Below are 21,208 nucleotides of genomic sequence, written 5' to 3' on the forward strand. Positions count from 1 at the left end.
GCATAGCAGGGGGCAGGGCCGTAACTAGGTGTGTGCCGATGGTGCCTTGCCCACAGCGCATATGCACTGTAGGCGCACCATCCAGCATCACCACCCGCACGGACGCTCAATAAGAATTAATCTACCAGGACCCAGGAGGCGCCCACCGCACCGCAGCTCCGCACGAGTGAAGAAACAGGAAATAAACTACAGCTCCCAGCAGCCTTTGCTGCAGGAAGCTGTAGTTTATTTCCTGTTTCATCACTCAGTCAGCGTGGGTTCGGCATGTGATGCTGCCCCCGCGCTCTTACTGTTGCCGGCCCCACAGCGCAGCACTGCAGGAGAGGAGACAGAGAGACAGCTCTCACTGCTGGGAGCTGAGCTCTCTGGCTGTCAGGGGGCGGAGCCAAGCTTAGACAGACGTTACAGACAGAAGGACCACACTCCGGAGGAGCAGAGGTGACAGGAAGTGTGTAAGTCTGTCTCTCTCTTCCAGCTCTCTCCTTCATCTCTACCTCTGTATAACACTCTCTCCTCTCTCTTATCTTTCTTATCTCTCCCCCTGTGTAACACTCTCCACTCTACCTTATCTCTCCCCCTGTGTAACTCTCCCCCTACCTTATCTCTCCCCTGATGTAACTCTCCCCCTGTGTAACTCTCCCCCCTACCTTATCTCTCCCCCTGTGTAACTCTCCCCCTACCTTATCTCTCTCCCTGTGTAACTCTCGCCCCTATCTTATCTCTCCCCCTGTATAACACTTCCCCTACCGTATCTTTCCCCATGTGTAACTCTCCCCCCTACCTTATCTCTCCCCATGTGTAACCCTCCCCCCACCTTATCTCTCCCCCTGTGTAACACCCCCCCCTGTGTAATTTTCACCCTTACCTTATCTCTCCCCCTGTGTAACTCTCCCCTACCTTATCTCTCCCCCTGTGTAACTCTCCCCTACCTTATCTCTCCCCCTGTGTAACTCTCCCCCTACCTTATCTCTCCCCCTGTGTAACTCTCCCCCTACCTTATCTCTCCACCTGTGTAACACTTCCCCTACCTTATCTCTCCCCCTGTGTAACTCTCCCCTACCTTATCTCTCCCCCTGTGTAACTCTCCCCTACCTTATCTCTCCCCTGTGTAACTCTCCCCCTACCTTATCTCTCCCCCTGTGTAACTCTCCCCCTACCTTATCTCTCCCCCTGTGTAACTCTCCCCCTACCTTATCTCTCCCCCTGTGTAACTCTCCCCCTACCTTATCTCTCCCCCTGTGTAACTCTCCCTTACCTTATCTCTCCCCTGTGTAACTCTCCCCTACCTTATCTCTCCCCCTGTGTAACTCTCCCCCTACCTTATCTCTCCCCCTGTGTAACTATTCACCTACCTTATCTCTCCCCCTGTGTAACACTTCCCCTACCTTATCTCTCCCCCTGTGTAACTCTCCCCTACCTTATCTCTCCCCCTGTGTAACTCTCCCCCTACCTTATCTCTCCCCCTGTGTAACTCTCCCCCTACCTTATCTCTCCCCCTGTGTAACACGTCCCCTACCTTATCTCTCCCCATGTGTAACTCTCCCCCTACCTTATCTCTCCCCCTGTGTAATTCTCACCCCTACCTTATCACTCCACCTGTGTAACTCACCCCTACCTTCTTTCTCCCCCTGTATAACACGCTCCCCTACCTTATCTCTCACCCTATATAACACTATCCCCTACCTTATCTCTCACCTTCTTGTATAACACGCTCCGCTATCTTATCTCCCCCCTGTATAATCTCCCCTATCGTATATCTCCGCCTGTATAACACTTTCCCCATAAAATCTCTCCCGCCATATAACACTCTCCCCCACCTTATCTCTCCCCCTGTATAACTCTCCCCTACCTTATCTCTTACCCTGTATAACACTTCTCCTATCTTATCTCTCCCCCTGTATAACACCCTCTCCTTCCTCCTCGTTCCATCTGTATAACACCCTCTCCTTCCTTCTCTCTCCCTCTGTATAACACTATTTCCTTCCTCTTCTCTCCCTCTGTATAACACCCTCTCCGCGCTCCCTCCGTATAACACTCTCTCCTTCCTCCGTGCTCCCTCCGTATAACACCCTCTTCCTCGTCTCTGCCTCTGTATAACACTCTCTCCTTCATCTTCTCTCCCTCTTTATAACACCCTCTTCTTCCTCTTCTCTCCCTCTGTATAACTCTCTTCTTCCTACCCTCTCTCTCTGTATAACACTCTCTCCTTCCTCCATGCTCTCTTCGTATAACACTCTCTCCTTTCTCGTCTCCTTCTCTGTATAACACCTCTTCTTCCGCCTCTCTCTCCTTCCTCCTCTCTCCCTCTGTATAACACCCTCTCCGCGCTCCCTCCGTATAACACTCTCTCCTTCCTCCGCGCTCCCTCCGTATAACACTCTTCCTCGTCTCTCCCTCTGTATAACACTCTCTCTCCTTCATCTTCTCTCCCTCTTTATAACACCCTCTTCTTCCTCTTCTCTCCCTCTGTATAACACTCTCTCCTTCCTCCGCGCTCCCTCCGTATAACACTCTTCCTCGTCTCTCCCTCTGTATAACACTCTCTCCTTCATCTTCTCTCCCTCTTTATAACACCCTCTTCTTCCTCTTCTCTCCCTCTGTATAACACTCTCTCCTTCCTCCGCGCTCCCTCCGTATAACACTCTTCCTCGTCTCTCCCTCTGTATAACACTCTCTCTCCTTCATCTTCTCTCCCTCTTTATAACACCCTCTTCTTCCTCTTCTCTCCCTCTGTATAACTCTCTCTGTATAACACTCTCTCCTTCCTCCGCGCTCCCTCCATATAACACTCTTTCCTTCCTCCATGCTCCCTTGGTATAACACTCTCTCCTTTCTCGTCTCCTTCTCTGTATACCACCTCTTCTTCCGCCTCTCTCCGTCTGTATAACACTCTCTTATTCCTTCTTGCTCCCTCTGTATAACAGCGCCACCTTTCTCCTGGATCTGATGCTCCGCCCCCCTGCAGTGTCTCTAGGGAGAGACATGATGACATGGGGGTTGAGGAGGAGGCATTCCAGCTCACAGTGCAGCAGCCCAGTGAGTCCGGAGTCAGACCTCCGGTGACCTTTTCCCCACCTGCCGTCAGTCACAGAGCTTGGGGTGGTGAGTGATGTATAAAACAAGAATGTTATTTTATATTTCTCTACCTGGAGTAATGTGTAAAATGGGACTCTATCTGGTGTAAAGTGTGTAAGTGGCGCTACTGTGCGGTGTAATTTGAGTACTGGAGACTACTGTGCAGCGTAATATAAATTGGTATTATTTTGTGGTCACACCTCTTCCCCTAGAAGCCATGCCCCTATAGTTTTGGCGCGTGCCTACGATGCGCGCTGGCCCTGTTTTAAATATTGGGGGGGGGGGGGCGCCGATGCTATTTCTTGCACACAGCGCTAAAATGTGTAGTTACGGCACTGGCAGGGGGCATAGCAACAGGGGGGACAACTACTGGGGCACAGCGGGTGGTCTTCAGTATGCCGGCTCTTGGGATAGCGGCGCACAGTATACCGGCGCCGGAATCCTGACAGCTGGCATACCGACACTTATTCTCCCTCGTGGGGGTCCACACACCCCCTTGAGGGAGAATAAAATAGCATGGCACGCGTAGCTTACCACCGTGCCCGCGAGAGGCTCATTTGCGATCGCCACACTGTTGGTATGCCGGCGGTCGGGCTCCCGGCACCAGTATGCTGGTCGCCGGGAGCCCGACCGCCGGCATACCATACTACACCCGGGCACAGCAACAGGGGGCAAATCTACTGGGGGAAAAGCAACAGGGGGCACAACTAATGGGGGCAAAGCAACAGAGGGCATAACTACTGGGGCAAATCTACTGGTGGCAAAGCAACAGGGCACACTGTTAATTAATGCTAGCCATCACCTTTGGTGAAACACCGTCATATTCAAATAACTACAGTACACTGTAGTTCCCCACAGGTAATTTAATTATTCCAGGAATAAAGCATTTTGTCCCTCCAGTGGAGAGGGTCATGTTGGGAGGTACAGTATGATACAGTGATGTAGAAGCAGGGGGCTTAGGGGTCTATTTACTAAGCCTTGGATGGAGATAAAGTGGTAGAAGATAAAGGGTAACATGTACTAAGCAGCGATAAAAGTGGAGAAGTGAGCCAGTGGAGAAGTTGCCCATGGCAACCAATCAGCATTAACGTAACATTAATAAGTTGCATACTATAAAAGTATACAGAGCAGCTGATTGGTTGCCATAGGCACCTTCTCTACTGGCTTTCTTCTCCACTTTTATCACTGCTTAGTAGATGTTCCCCAAAGTACCAGCCAATCAGATCCTACAGTAACTGCCATGTAACTGGACGTAGCATTAGTGTATACTGTAAATGCAGAAATCAGTGGCATACTGCATAATGTACAAATGACCTGTACTTACTGTGCTTACTGTACCAGCTAGATGATCCTTCAGTAGAAAAAGTTTGCAGTAGAAAAAGTAGAATACAGCAACAACTTGACTTTGAAGTCAGCAGAAGCGGCAGAATGTATCTCAAGGGCTTGTATGGGTGATAGAGATGAGCGGGTTCGGTTTCTCTGAATCCGAACCCGCACGAACTTCATGTTTTTTTTCACGGGTCCGAGCGACTCGGATCTTCCCGCCTTGCTCGGTTAACCCGAGCGCGCCCGAACGTCATCATGACGCTGTCGGATTCTCGCGAGGCTCGGATTCTATCGCGAGACTCGGATTCTATATAAGGAGCCGCGCGTCGCCGCCATTTTCACACGTGCATTGAGATTGATAGGGAGAGGACGTGGCTGGCGTCCTCTCCGTTTAGAATAGATTAGAGAGACACTTGATTTACTAATTTTGGGGAGCATTAGGAGTACTCAGTACAGTGCAGAGTTTTGCTGATAGTGACCACCAGTTTTATTTATAATCCGTTCTCTGCCTGAAAAAAGCGATACACAGCACACAGTGACTCAGTCACATACCATATCTGTGTGCACTGCTCAGGCTCAGGCCAGTGTGCTGCATCATCTATTATCTATATATAATATTATATATATCTGATTATCTGTCTGACTGCTCAGCTCACACAGCTTATAATTGTGGGGGAGACTGGGGAGCACTACTGCAGTGCCAGTTATAGGTTATAGCAGGAGCCAGGAGTACATAATATATTATATAGTGAGTGACCACCAGACACACAGTGCAGTTTATTTAATATATCCGTTCTCTGCCTGAAAAAAGCGATACACACAGTGACTCAGTCAGTCACATACCATATCTGTGTGCACTGCTCAGGCTCAGGCCAGTGTGCTGCATCATCTATATATATTATATATCTGTCTGACTGCTCAGCTCACACAGCTTATAATTGTGGGGGAGACTGGGGAGCACTACTGCAGTGCCAGTTATAGGTTATAGCAGGAGCCAGGAGTACATAATATTATATTAAAACAGTGCACACTTTTGCTGCAGGAGTGCCACTGCCAGTGTGACTAGTGACCAGTGACCTGACCACCAGTATATATAATATTAGTAGTATACTATCTCTTTATCAACCAGTCTATATTAGCAGCAGACACAGTACAGTGCGGTAGTTCACGGCTGTGGCTACCTCTGTGTCGGCACTCGGCAGCCCGTCCATAATTGTATATACCACCTAACCGTGGTTTTTTTTTCTTTCTTTATACATACATACTAGTTACGAGTATACTATCTCTTTATCAACCAGTCTATATTAGCAGCAGACACAGTACAGTGCGGTAGTTCACGGCTGTGGCTACCTCTGTGTCGGCACTCGGCAGCCCGTCCATAATTGTATATACCACCTAACCGTGGTTTTTTTTTCTTTCTTTATACATACATACTAGTTACGAGTATACTATCTCTTTATCAACCAGTCTATATATTAGCAGCAGACACAGTACAGTGCGGTAGTTCACGGCTGTGGCTACCTCTGTGTCGGCACTCGGCAGCCCGTCCATAATTGTATATACCACCTAACCGTGGTTTTTTTTTCTTTCTTTATACATACATACTAGTTACGAGTATACTATCTCTTTATCAACCAGTCTATATATTAGCAGCAGACACAGTACAGTGCGGTAGTTCACGGCTGTGGCTACCTCTGTGTCGGCACTCGGCAGCCCGTCCATAATTGTATATACCACCTAACCGTGGTTTTTTTTTCTTTCTTTATACATACATACTAGTTACGAGTATACTATCTCTTTATCAACCAGTCTATATATTAGCAGCAGACACAGTACAGTGCGGTAGTTCACGGCTGTGGCTACCTCTGTGTCGGCACTCGGCAGCCCGTCCATAATTGTATATACCACCTAACCGTGGTTTTTTTTTTCTTTCTTTATACATACATACTAGTTACGAGTATACTATCTCTTTATCAACCAGTCTATATATTAGCAGCAGACACAGTACAGTGCGGTAGTTCACGGCTGTGGCTACCTCTGTGTCGGCACTCGGCAGCCCGTCCATAATTGTATATACCACCTAACCGTGGTTTTTTTTTCTTTCTTTATACATACATACTAGTTACGAGTATACTATCTCTTTATCAACCAGTCTATATATTAGCAGCAGACACAGTACAGTGCGGTAGTTCACGGCTGTGGCTACCTCTGTGTCGGCACTCGGCAGCCCGTCCATAATTGTATATACCACCTAACCGTGGTTTTTTTTTCTTTCTTTATACATACATACTAGTTACGAGTATACTATCTCTTTATCAACCAGTCTATATATTAGCAGCAGACACAGTACAGTGCGGTAGTTCACGGCTGTGGCTACCTCTGTGTCGGCACTCGGCAGCCCGTCCATAATTGTATATACCACCTAACCGTGGTTTTTTTTTCTTTCTTTATACATACATACTAGTTACGAGTATACTATCTCTTTATCAACCAGTCTATATATTAGCAGCAGACACAGTACAGTGCGGTAGTTCACGGCTGTGGCTACCTCTGTGTCGGCACTCGGCAGCCCGTCCATAATTGTATATACCACCTAACCGTGGTTTTTTTTTCTTTCTTTATACATACATACTAGTTACGAGTATACTATCTCTTTATCAACCAGTCTATATATTAGCAGCAGACACAGTACAGTGCGGTAGTTCACGGCTGTGGCTACCTCTGTGTCGGCACTCGGCAGCCCGTCCATAATTGTATATACCACCTAACCGTGGTTTTTTTTTCTTTCTTTATACATACATACTAGTTACGAGTATACTATCTCTTTATCAACCAGTCTATATATTAGCAGCAGACACAGTACAGTGCGGTAGTTCACGGCTGTGGCTACCTCTGTGTCGGCACTCGGCAGCCCGTCCATAATTGTATACTAGTATCCAATCCATCCATCTCCATTGTTTACCTGAGGTGCCTTTTAGTTGTGCCTATTAAAATATGGAGAACAAAAATGTTGAGGTTCCAAAATTAGGGAAAGATCAAGATCCACTTCCACCTCGTGCTGAAGCTGCTGCCACTAGTCATGGCCGAGACGATGAAATGCCAGCAACGTCGTCTGCCAAGGCCGATGCCCAATGGCATAGTACAGAGCATGTCAAAACCAAAACACCAAATATCAGTAAAAAAAGGACTCCAAAACCTAAAATAAAATTGTCGGAGGAGAAGCGTAAACTTGCCAATATGCCATTTACCACACGGAGTGGCAAGGAACGGCTGAGGCCCTGGCCTATGTTCATGGCTAGTGGTTCAGCTTCACATGAGGATGGAAGCACTCAGCCTCTCGCTAGAAAACTGAAAAGACTCAAGCTGGCAAAAGCACCGCAAAGAACTGTGCGTTCTTTGAAATCCCAAATCCACAAGGAGAGTCCAATTGTGTCGGTTGCGATGCCTGACCTTCCCAACACTGGACGTGAAGAGCATGCGCCTTCCACCATTTGCACGCCCCCTGCAAGTGCTGGAAGGAGCACCCGCAGTCCAGTTCCTGATAGTCAGATTGAAGATGTCAGTGTTGAAGTACACCAGGATGAGGAGGATATGGGTGTTGCTGGCGCTGGGGAGGAAATTGACCAGGAGGATTCTGATGGTGAGGTGGTTTGTTTAAGTCAGGCACCCGGGGAGACACCTGTTGTCCGTGGGAGGAATATGGCCGTTGACATGCCAGGTGAAAATACCAAAAAAATCAGCTCTTCGGTGTGGAGGTATTTCACCAGAAATGCGGACAACAGGTGTCAAGCCGTGTGTTCCCTTTGTCAAGCTGTAATAAGTAGGGGTAAGGACGTTAACCACCTCGGAACATCCTCCCTTATACGTCACCTGCAGCGCATTCATAATAAGTCAGTGACAAGTTCAAAAACTTTGGGTGACAGCGGAAGCAGTCCACTGACCAGTAAATCCCTTCCTCTTGTAACCAAGCTCACGCAAACCACCCCACCAACTCCCTCAGTGTCAATTTCCTCCTTCCCCAGGAATGCCAATAGTCCTGCAGGCCATGTCACTGGCAATTCTGACGAGTCCTCTCCTGCCTGGGATTCCTCCGATGCATCCTTGCGTGTAACGCCTACTGCTGCTGGCGCTGCTGTTGTTGCCGCTGGGAGTCGATGGTCATCCCAGAGGGGAAGTCGTAAGCCCACTTGTACTACTTCCAGTAAGCAATTGACTGTTCAACAGTCCTTTGCGAGGAAGATGAAATATCACAGCAGTCATCCTACTGCAAAGCGGATAACTGAGTCCTTGACAACTATGTTGGTGTTAGACGTGCGTCCGGTATCCGCCGTTAGTTCACAGGGAACTAGACAATTTATTGAGGCAGTGTGCCCCCGTTACCAAATACCATCTAGGTTCCACTTCTCTAGGCAGGCGATACCGAGAATGTACACGGACGTCAGAAAAAGACTCACCAGTGTCCTAAAAAATGCAGTTGTACCCAATGTCCACTTAACCACGGACATGTGGACAAGTGGAGCAGGGCAGGGTCAGGACTATATGACTGTGACAGCCCACTGGGTAGATGTATGGACTCCCGCCGCAAGAACAGCAGCGGCGGCACCAGTAGCAGCATCTCGCAAACGCCAACTCTTTCCTAGGCAGGCTACGCTTTGTATCACCGCTTTCCAGAATACGCACACAGCTGAAAACCTCTTACGGCAACTGAGGAAGATCATCGCGGAATGGCTTACCCCAATTGGACTCTTCTGTGGATTTGTGGCATCGGACAACGCCAGCAATATTGTGTGTGCATTAAATATGGGCAAATTCCAGCACGTCCCATGTTTTGCACATACCTTGAATTTGGTGGTGCAGAATTTTTTAAAAAACGACAGGGGCGTGCAAGAGATGCTGTCGGTGGCCAGAAAAATTGCGGGACACTTTCGGCGTACAGGCACCACGTACAGAAGACTGGAGCACCACCAAAAACTACTGAACCTGCCCTGCCATCATCTGAAGCAAGAAGTGGTAACGAGGTGGAATTCAACCCTCTATATGCTTCAGAGGTTGGAGGAGCAGCAAAAGGCCATTCAAGCCTATACAATTGAGCACGATATAGTAGGTGGAATGCACCTGTCTCAAGTGCAGTGGAGAATGATTTCAACGTTGTGCAAGGTTCTGATGCCCTTTGAACTTGCCACACGTGAAGTCAGTTCAGACACTGCCAGCCTGAGTCAGGTCATTCCCCTCATCAGGCTTTTGCAGAAGAAGCTGGAGGCATTGAAGAAGGAGCTAAAAGGGAGCGATTCCGCTAGGCATGTGGGACTTGTGGATGCAGCCCTTAATTCGCTTAACAAGGATTCACGGGTGGTCAATCTGTTGAAATCAGAGCACTACATTTTGGCCACCGTGCTCGATCCTAGATTTAAAGCCTACCTTGGATCTCTCTTTCCGGCAGACACAGGTCTGCTGGGGTTGAAAGACCTGCTGGTGACAAAATTGTCAAGTCAAGCGGAACGCGACCTGTCAACATCTCCTCCTTCACATTCTCCCGCAACTGGGGGTGCGAGGAAAAGGCTCAGAATTCCGAGCCCACCCGCTGGCGGTGATGCAGGGCAGTCTGGAGCGACTGCTGATGCTGACATCTGGTCCGGACTGAAGGACCTGACAACGATTACGGACATGTCGTCTACTGTCGCTGCATATGATTCTCTCAACATTGATAGAATGGTGGAGGATTATATGAGTGACCGCATCCAAGTAGGCACGTCACACAGTCCGTACTTATACTGGCAGGAAAAAGAGGCAATTTGGAGGCCCTTGCACAAACTGGCTTTATTCTACCTAAGTTGCCCTCCCACAAGTGTGTACTCCGAAAGAGTGTTTAGTGCCGCCGCTCACCTTGTCAGCAATCGGCGTACGAGGTTACATCCAGAAAATGTGGAGAAGATGATGTTCATTAAAATGAATTATAATCAATTCCTCCGCGGAGACATTGACCAGCAGCAATTGCCTCCACAAAGTACACAGGGAGCTGAGATGGTGGATTCCAGTGGGGACGAATTGATAATCTGTGAGGAGGGGGATGTACACGGTGATATATCGGAGGGTGAAGATGAGGTGGACATCTTGCCTCTGTAGAGCCAGTTTGTGCAAGGAGAGATTAATTGCTTCTTTTTTGGGGGGGGGTCCAAACCAACCCGTCATATCAGTCACAGTCGTGTGGCAGACCCTGTCACTGAAATGATGGGTTGGTTAAAGTGTGCATGTCCTGTTTTGTTTATACAACATAAGGGTGGGTGGGAAGGCCCAAGGACAATTCCATCTTGCACCTCTTTTTTCTTTTCTTTTTCTTTGCATCATGTGCTGATTGGGGAGGGTTTTTTGGAAGGGACATCCTGCGTGACACTGCAGTGCCACTCCTAGATGGGCCCGGTGTTTGTGTCGGCCACTAGGGTCGCTAATCTTACTCACACAGTCAGCTACCTCATTGCGCCTCTTTTTTTCTTTGCGTCATGTGCTGTTTGGGGAGGGTTTTTTGGAAGGGACATCCTGCGTGACACTGCAGTGCCACTCCTAGATGGGCCCGGTGTTTGTGTCGGCCACTAGGGTCGCTAATCTTACTCACACAGCTACCTCATTGCGCCTCTTTTTTTCTTTGCGTCATGTGCTGTTTGGGGAGGGTTTTTTGGAAGGGACATCCTGCGTGACACTGCAGTGCCACTCCTAGATGGGCCCGGTGTTTGTGTCGGCCACTAGGGTCGCTAATCTTACTCACACAGCTACCTCATTGCGCCTCTTTTTTTCTTTGCGTCATGTGCTGTTTGGGGAGGGTTTTTTGGAAGGGCCATCCTGCGTGACACTGCAGTGCCACTCCTAGATGGGCCCGGTGTTTGTGTCGGCCACTAGGGTCGCTAATCTTACTCACACAGCTACCTCATTGCGCCTCTTTTTTCTTTGCGTCATGTGCTGTTTGGGGAGGGTTTTTTGGAAGGGACATCCTGCGTGACACTGCAGTGCCACTCCTAGATGGGCCCGGTGTTTGTGTCGGCCACTAGGGTCGCTTATCTTACTCACACAGCGACCTCGGTGCAAATTTTAGGACTAAAAATAATATTGTGAGGTGTGAGGTATTCAGAATAGACTGAAAATGAGTGTAAATTATGGTTTTTGAGGTTAATAATACTTTGGGATCAAAATGACCCCCAAATTCTATGATTTAAGCTGTTTTTTAGTGTTTTTTGAAAAAAACACCCGAATCCAAAACACACCCGAATCCGACAAAAAAAATTCGGTGAGGTTTTGCCAAAACGCGTTCGAACCCAAAACACGGCCGCGGAACCGAACCCAAAACCAAAACACAAAACCCGAAAAATTTCAGGCGCTCATCTCTAATGGGTGATACGGCTGAAGAGACGAGTCCAGTAGCAAGTCTACACTGTAAGATGCAGAATCACAGAATGGATAGCTTCTTGTGTCTACAAAGTGGCTTTATACAGTATGAGGTGTCTATAAAGTGTGTGGCCACTCAAGTCTGTTAATACCAATTATCAAAAAGGAAGACTCATTTGTGTGAGCTCAATTGCCATTGTGTGCATTGCCGGTGGGTCTGCCCTGCTATTGGTCGAACACAATGCAAATGCACCTGTATCAGAATTTGGAAAATAATGTCATCCTTTCTCATACAGTATTTGATAGCAAGTTAACATGGAGTGTTTATGCTAATGCACCCCGGCAATTTGTACAGAACATAACGACAATAGCTAGCGTGATCGGGCGGCAGTGTGCCTGGAGACCACCTGATAGTCATACTGTGCATTCATGAGATACTCTAGGTACCCAGTTGCACTTTGCATTCAATTTTTCTACCCATTTGAAACAAATAGACCAGAAAGGATGTCTGAAATAGAAATGCTGTTTATGCTAATCTGATCCTGCAATTTGTACACACTGTAACGACAATATCCACAGCTAGCGTGATTGGGCGGCAGTGTGGCTGAAGACCAACTGGTAGTCATACTGTGCATTCATGAGATACTGTAGGTACCCAGTTGCACTTTGCATTCAATATTTCTGCCCATTTGAAACAACAGAGACACAAAGCTAGTCCGAAATAGGATTGCTGCTTATGCTAATATTATCCATCATTTTGTGCACAACGTAACGACTAGATGAACAGCGTGAACAGGGCAGCAGCTTGGCCTTGTATTTAGTAGAAGCTGACTTTTTTTATATAACGAGAAGTAGAAACTTAAAACACCAAATAACTTTATTTTATTAAAAAAGAATAAAAAAAATTAAAGTAAAATAATAAATGGGTGCTGAACTCTGTATCGAACCCGGGTCTTCAATCAATGCAGGCGTCCACTCGTTAGGCCACAGCCGACCACGATACAGGCAGGCTTTAAAAAAAAATTAAACGGATTGAATACGGATACCATCATGAGGTACAGTAGGGACCCAGTGCACTTTGCATTCAATATTTCTGCCGAAGCTAGTCCGAAATATGAATGCTGTTATGCTAATACTATAACGACAATATCCATATCTAGCGTGATCGGGCGGCAGTGTGGCTGTAGACCATCTGGGAGTCATATTATTGCTATCCGGTATTTTGTACGAAACGTAACGAAAAAATTAATTGACTGAACGGGCGGCAGCGTGGCACTGTAATTTGTGGAAAGGGATTTTTTTTATAAAGGAAAGAACGTGATTTGCCAGCCTTTCACAGATCACTGCTTACTGCCACAGCATTGTATTCAGCACTGTAGTCTCAACGTGGAGCATTCGCCACCCAGCGGTTAAACTGTGTATTACATGGCGCGGGACATAACGCACGCCATAACGTTATTTCCAACTCGTGACACAGGACCCTAAATAGTGCGCTATGAGCAACGCTGTATGAGGATACATCTGTAAGTATCTTTCTAGCTACCACACTGACCTGCTTTAATGTCTTCTGGCCACCCGCCACTGTCTTCTGACCCCCCACCCCGCGGCTCCTCTGCTATGCCTGTCTCAGCGGTGCTGTGTGGCGTCATGTTTCCATGTACACTGCACTGTAATTAGCAGAAACACTTTATTGCACGCTCACCACCGCTGCAATAAAGCTACAGCCTGAAATTGCTAATTAGAATTTAGATGTCTGTTCTGCCCAGATGCCACTAGGTATTTCAGATGCCCTTAGCATTTGTCTATATTGTTTTACTAGGGCTGTCTCTGAGCATTTCCATGAGATAAAGCATACCTCCCAACATGACCCTTGCCGGGAGGGACAAAATGCTCTGTCACTGGACTTTTCTCCCAGTTAATGATTGGTATCACCTGTGTTGAAACACCTTTCTCATCAAATAACTAGTTCAACACAGGTGACGGAAATCACAAATTAAGAGGGAAGTCCAGGAACACAGCACTCTGTCCCTCCTGGAATGGGTCATGTTGGGAGGTATGGAAAAAGTAAAGCTCAGCTCCCTATTAAAATGATAAAATTCCAAGCACCTTCTCATATGCACAATCTCTGACTCTTTGTCCCATAAAATTGAATAGCATATAAGTTATGTAGCTCTAGTTAATGTTACTTTCTTTACTAATGTTTCCTATCACTCACTTTATCAAATTAGTTGTAAGTGACCACTCTTACCCCAAGACACAGGTTCTCAAACTCGGTCCCCAGGACCACAAACAGTTCACGTTTTCCAGGTCTCCTAAAAGAATCACAAGTGAAATAATGGGCTCCACATATTTTAAAATGTATCAGTGAGTAACGAATACACCTGTGCACCTGCTGGGTGACCTGGAAAGGGGTGGTATTCAGTATACCGGTTGTTGGGATCCCGGCGCCGGAATCCCGACAATCAGCATACCGACACCATTTCTCCCTCTTGGGGGTCCACGACCCCCTAGGAGGGAGAATAGATAGCTTGGCGAGCGCAGCGAGCCTGCAAGGGGCTCATTTACGCTCGCCCCGCTGTCGGCAAGCCAGTGGTCGGGATCCCGGCGCCGGTATGCTGGCCGCCGGGGACCCAGCCACCGGCAACTCATACTACACCCCTGGAAAGTGTGAACTGTGTGAGGACAGAGGGGCAGATGTAATAACATGGAGAAGGCATAAGGAAGTGATAAACCAGTGATAAATGCAAGGTGATAAACGCACTAGCCAATCTGCTCCTAACTGTTAATTTACATATTGGAGCTGATTGGCTGGTGCATTTATCACCTTGCATTTATCACTTCCTTATGCCTTCTCCAGGTTATTACATCTACCCCAGAGTTTGAGAACCACTGCTCTAAGATGTAATCCCCAAAACTACTAATGGTCAGTGACAACTAAAAATATAAAGGTAAATTTAGCATTTTCAGATTTCTTGATGAAGATTCATTTATTTTGTCTGCTGGAATGGATATGGTATTGAAGAAAGACCCTTGCTTCTCAAGTTTCTACCTTCTCATAAAAATCAATCAATAAATAAATTGCCTATACTTTCATTGAAATCTTACCTATCTGCTCATGACCCTGATCTTTGGTTTGTGTGATCAGGAACACGTACTGCTGATTCACACTTCTGGCCTGTACCTAATTACACCTGTGTCTGAACCTATTATCATCTTCTTTGTGCACTGTCAAAACTGCTGCCTATTGGGTTAACAAAGATGACTTAACTTGTTGATGACTTGCAGAAAAGCCTATGACCCCCTTATTTTGATATCTGGTGAAAACTATTCACCCATTAAGACTGCTTCCCAGGTGAGTTAGGAGCACAGCAGGGTACATACCTACCGTCAGAGTCATTGCCCAGACTCCATGAAAGTTATAGCATGACCGTGCTCAATTAGGAATTAGAACAATTTAGAGGAGGGTGTGTACAGCTTATTAAATGAATGTCATGTGACGATGGCATATCTCTTCTATTTTGTAATGGCTGCTTCTGCCGTGTCCAACCAACAGGTACACTGTGCTTAGCGCTTTTTTCCCTGTGCATGTAATTGCACCTGTTCCATATGTCCGCTTGCAAAAGGAGGATAAGCAAGCATGAGACATTATATACCAGGTAATATTATTTGTTTGTTTTATTGACTGAACAAATTGAATTCCTAGTAGTAAATATCTATGTGGTTGGATGCAAATGATGTCTTACTGAAGTGAGAAGATATTCTGATGTTTACAAGTTTGATTTAGAAGCTGTCAGCTTGTTGGGCCATTTTCCAGACACCTGTTTGAAGCCTGGGTGCCAAGCAAAAGATCAAATGGCTCTTCAAACACTTCTTCCTATCAGCCATGTCTTATTAGTGAGTCTTTGTGCTTTATGCAGTGACTGGCTACATGCATATATGGAAGTAAATCATGAATCCCCCTTCCATGATATGTTTTTACGTTTTGGATTAATTTGATTATGATCCATAATGGCTTTGGCATGAAACGCTTTCAAGTTCTTTTTCAATCTAATTGTCTTCCATACAGAGTAGAGGTAGACAGCTTGTTGTTGAACTATAAATCCCAGTATGACCTGGTCTGCATTAATTAATGTAAACTGTATCAAAAATATATATAAATTAGAGCGCTTAATGATGAACGCACATACCTGTAAAAAAAGAGGTTAGTGTTAATGTAACAGCTCTTTTGTGAATTGGTAAAGGAGATGGTAAGGATATTTGTCCAATCCGGGTAGGAAAGCAGTGTTTCAATCGCGGGTATCTATCCCTGCTGTCCCTACCTTATTACATGCGGCTTGATGTCAGTTCAGCCTAAACGGCTGCCGCTGCTTTATCAGGTCCCGTGCTGACGTCGCTCCAGCCCGATCTCCTTTTTGCGGCTTACGGCTTCAAGGCGTACCAGCGATAGCACACGCTGGCGTCTCTCCTCCGATGCTTATGATGTCTTTTCAACGCGTTTCGGGTATTCCACCCTTTAACTAGGATTCTGACTGTTTGTAAAACTTCCTTTTTATAACTAAAAAACTTTATTGTTCTCTTTAAAACAGGAAATGAAAAAACAGGAAGTTATAAATAAAAAGCTGCAACCATGTGCCCATTATTCCCTATGGGTAAAATAAAAAAAATGTATTTTATGTTAAAATTAATGGTATGGCGTTCATGTAATAAATTTAAAAATAAAGTGGTGAATATGATCTATCTAAAAAGGCTACTTCATGATATTTTCTGTTATTTGTCTAATAGAAAGGCATTAATGTCTATTTCCACATTCAACCCCTCAGGTTGTAGGGTTCTCATATGGTATATCCATTTGGTTTCCTTTCTTCTCAGTTCAAGACAAATGTCCCCTCCTCTCCAATTATTGGATATTTTTTGAATACCAATAAATCTTAAGCTGGATGGATCGCTATTATGACAGTCTTTGTAATGTTTAGAAAGACTGTGTGTCTCCAATCCCTTCCGTATATTATAAATGTGTTCAGCAATTCGTATACACATCTTTCTTTTAGTCTGTCCAATATATTGGAATCCACATGGGCAGTGGAGGAGGTAAATAACCCCCTCTGAATCACAAGTAATTCTTTCTCTTATTTTATAAATTTTCTTTGTTATGTTAGACATAAATTCTAAAATTGGTTTTGTAGATCTATTTCCTGTAGTCTTACATGGACGGCAGTTCAGACAATGGAAATTCCCTTTTTGTTCTTCCTGATTTCTTGTTTCCATCTGCACAAAACTTTTGACTAGATTTTGCTTCAAATTTCTTGCTTTTCTATAAATGATCTGTGGTTTATCCTTTATGTATGGAAGTAGTTGCTTATCTAACTGTAAAATATGCCAATGTTTCTGTAAAATAGATTCAAACTGAAGATGCTGGCTATTAAATTGCGTAATGAAGGCAGTCTTGAAATTGTTCTTGTTCTCTTTCGGTTTATATTGGTACATTATTTTTCTGTCCATTTTTGAAATGAGATCAATTTCGTTCTGTAGATTTTCTCCTCTATATCCTTTATCGACAATTTTTTTCTTCATAATAAGGGATTGTTGCTGGTAATTCTCCTGATGTGTGCAGTTTCTCCTGAGCCTCCTAAATTGCCCATTAGGAATATTTCTTAGCCAGTTTTTATGATGATTACTGGTACGGCTCAGTGTGTTATTTCCACTGCATTCTTTAATATGATTTCTAGTGCAAATTTGATTATTTTTAATAAAGATCTCCAAGTCTAAATAAATTACCATATCTTCGCTTGTTGTTGACGTAAATTTCAAGCCATAGTCGTTGTTTTCCATGTACTTAAGAAATTCAGATAAGATGTGCTTCGGTCCGCTCCATATGAACAGCAGGTCATCAATATATCTTTTCCAGATGACTATATGTTTCCTAAATGGGTTATTTTCCCAAATTTTTTCTTCCTCCCACCTAGCCACGAATAAGTTAGCGTAGCTAGGTGCGAAGGAAGAACCCATAGCTGTTCCTTTCTTCTGGTTGTAGAACACTCCTTGGTTCCAAAAATAGTTCTTGCTCAATATGTATTCGATGCAGCTAATGATGAAATTTATCTGTGAATTCGGAAGTTTTGTACAATTCGAGAGAAGAAACCTGCTAGCTTCACTGCCGATGTCATGGGCTATGCAGGTGTATAATGAACACACATCGCTGGTGCATAAAATAAAGTGCTCTTGCCATTCCACAGTTTCTAATATCTGTAGAACCTGTAATGTGTCCTTTACATAACTCTTCTGTTCCCGTACAAGTGTTTGCAGGAAAGAATCCAAGTAGCCTTTCTATTTGACATTAATATACCATATGAGAACCCTACAACCTGAGTGGTTGAATGTGGAAATAGACATTAATGCCTTTCTATTAGACAAATAACAGAAAATATCATGAAGTAGCCTTTTTAGATAGATCATATTCACCACTTTATTTTTAAATTTATTACATGAACGCCATACCATTAATTTTAACATAAAAGAAAAAAAAATATTTTCCCCATAGGGAATAATGGGCACATGGTTGCCGCTTTTTATTTATAACTTCCTGTTTTTTCATTTCCTGTTTTAAAGAGAACAATAAAGTTTTTTAGTTATAAAAAGGAAGTTTTACAAACAGTCAGAATCCTAGTTAAAGGGTGGAATACCCGAAACGCGTTGGAAAGACATCACAAGCATCGGAGGAGAGACGCCAGCGTGTGCTATCGCTGGTACGCCTTGAAGCCGTAAGCCGCAAAAAGGAGATCGGGCTGGAGCGATGTCAGCACGGGACCTGATAAAGCAGCGGCAGCCGTTTAGGCTGAACTGACATCAAGCCGCATGTAATAATGTAGGGACAGCAGGGATAGATACCCGCAATTGAAACACTGCTTTCCTACCCGGATTGGACAAATATCCTTACCATCTCCTTTACCAATTCACAAAAGAGCTGTTACATTAACACTAACCTCTTTTTTTACAGGTATGTGCATTCATCATTAAGCGCTCTAATTTATATATATTTTTGATTCATTTATACTTATTTGAGCTGCTAACATAATCCATAAGGCGCGGTTATTATTCTAATCTTTTAATTATCGTATCATTCTTATTAATACCGCTGCTATAAATATGAATATATTACACCCAAGTAGAAATAACATTAGTAACATATTTACCTTAGAAAAACCACCACCGGAACCAAACCCACAAAATGAGGGTTTCTGTGCACAATTTTTACTACTTGAAAAAGACTATTCTCAGGAGATAAAAAATTGGTGGGAGGTGACTACCCTCACCAAGTATTTAGAAATGGATATGATTCCTAGGGGACTAAGACTACAAAAGAATCCAACCTTTGATCCAATAGATCCCAAATTCTTTCAGAGATGGAATCAGATCCTGGATAAGTGTTCTAAAGAGCTTATTTCCCTGATCGTTGAGGACAGAAAAATATCTTTGGAAAAATTAGGAGAAAAAATTCAGGTCACTGAGAAGAAATTTGAGTCATTAAAAACCATGCCGGATTATATCAATTTAATGAAATTGACAAATGACAAAATGGAAAAATTAGAGAGTGACATCATTTTACAGAAACAAAGGAAGTTCTTCAGAGATCATCATGAAAAATCCCTCTTTTCCATAAATGAAAGGAGAAAAAAATGGCACACCAATCAATTCACAAAAAAGAAGAGAGAATCAACCAATATACACACAGAAATACCGCTATAGAAATCCAAATCCACAAAAGAATCATTATGATGACCTCAGAAAACAGAAGACGCCTCTCATTCAGAAACAACCACAAATACCGACACAAAGAAAGAAATACCAGCCATATAACCCAAAGAATTTTCAATTTGAACATAACCAAGTAGAACGAGAATCCTTTAATCAAGGGAGAGCAATGGCAAGAAAATAAGAAAGGTCCACTTATCAAGCCCTAATGAAGAATATTGAAAGCAAAAAAGAAATAGAGAGAACTGAAATAAGATATGGAAAAAGGTCCTATAATGTAGAGGATGAGGAAACTCGGGAAGATTTTTTAGGGGAGTTCCAGGAAGAAGATCAGGAGTTCGAGTGGAGACAAACCCCTTGGAAACAAAAAACAAAACGATTGGCCCTGTCACCAGGCGAAGGGGTGTCAGGGGTGGTAAACGTAAGAAGATAACACCACATATGGAAAATGATGGAATCTTCAACCTCAGCAGTAAGATATTAACATCACAACAAGTATCACTTTTAAGCAAGGGCTTGAAATTTGCACCACAATCCAGTGCGAACAATTTTGACCTCTTTGTGGACACTCATAAATTTGTCAGAAAATTATGCATAAAAAAGTTTTTTGGAGATCAGAAGGATAATCCTGAGGTCCCAAATCTGCAAGATCCTTTTAGACATAGCAATCTCAGACCCATTTCCACTTTTAATCCATCACATGTGAAAGGACCTCACATCGAAACTTTTCAGACACTAGTAGAGAAAGACATTCAAGAATTGATAGGGAACACAAATAAGAAAAAATACAACCTGACGAGGGGCGAAAAACAAGCACTGCAAGAACTGAAGAAGGACAGTACCATAATAGTGAAACCAGCGGATAAAGGAGGCGGGCTGGTGATCATGGACAGAGAAAAGTATGGTGAAGAAGTGCAGAAATTATTAGGAGACGCGGACACTTATGAAGTTCTGAGGAGTGATCCCACCAAAATATATCAAAAAGAACTAGAAGAACTTCTTCAAGAAGGTTTGGAGATGGGAATCCTAACAAAAAAAGAACGAGACTTCATCTACATCTCTCACCCTAGAATCCCCACATTCTATCAGTTGCCTAAACTGCACAAAGATCCTCTTAACCCTCCGGGTCGTCCCATAGTTTCGGGAATTAATTCTCTTTCTTCCCGATTGTCGAAATATGTGGATTCTTTCCTGCAAACACTTGTACGGGAACAGAAGAGTTATGTAAAGGACACATTACAGGTTCTACAGATATTAGAAACTGTGGAATGGCAAGAGCACTTTATTTTATGCACCAGCGATGTGTGTTCATTATACACCTGCATAGCCCATGACATCGGCAGTGAAGCTAGCAGTTTTTTTCTCTCGAATTGTACAAAACGTCCGAATTCACAGATAAATTTCATCATTAGCTGCATCGAATACATATTGAGCAAGAACTATTTTTGGAACCAAGGAGTGTTCTACAACCAGAAGAAAGGAACAGCTATGGATTCTTCCTTTGCACCTAGCTACGCTAACTTATTCGTGGCTAGGTGGGAGGAAGAAAAAATTTGGGAAAATAACCCATTTAGGAAACATATAGTCATCTGGAAAAGATATATTGATGACCTGCTGTTTATATGGAGCGGACCGAAGCACATCTTATCTGAATTTCTTAAGTACATGGAAAACAACGACTATG

The 21,208-nt window shown here is 44.4% G+C and overlaps 1 long non-coding RNA gene across 3 annotated transcripts in view; it reads left to right on the forward strand.

Moving 5' to 3' along the window:
- Positions 1–247: 247 nt before the first annotated feature.
- Positions 248–21,208, forward strand: part of LOC134943708 (uncharacterized) — a 175,873-nt gene continuing 154,912 nt past the window's right edge. For all 3 annotated transcript variants that reach the window (XR_010181693.1, XR_010181694.1, XR_010181692.1), the window contains exons 1-2: positions 248–452; positions 2,925–3,102. This is a non-coding gene — a long non-coding RNA (uncharacterized LOC134943708). The remainder of the gene's footprint in view (positions 453–2,924; positions 3,103–21,208) is intronic.

Source organism: Pseudophryne corroboree, chromosome 7, assembly GCF_028390025.1.
Source record: "Pseudophryne corroboree isolate aPseCor3 chromosome 7, aPseCor3.hap2, whole genome shotgun sequence".
NCBI classification, from domain to species: Eukaryota; Metazoa; Chordata; class Amphibia; order Anura; family Myobatrachidae; genus Pseudophryne; species Pseudophryne corroboree.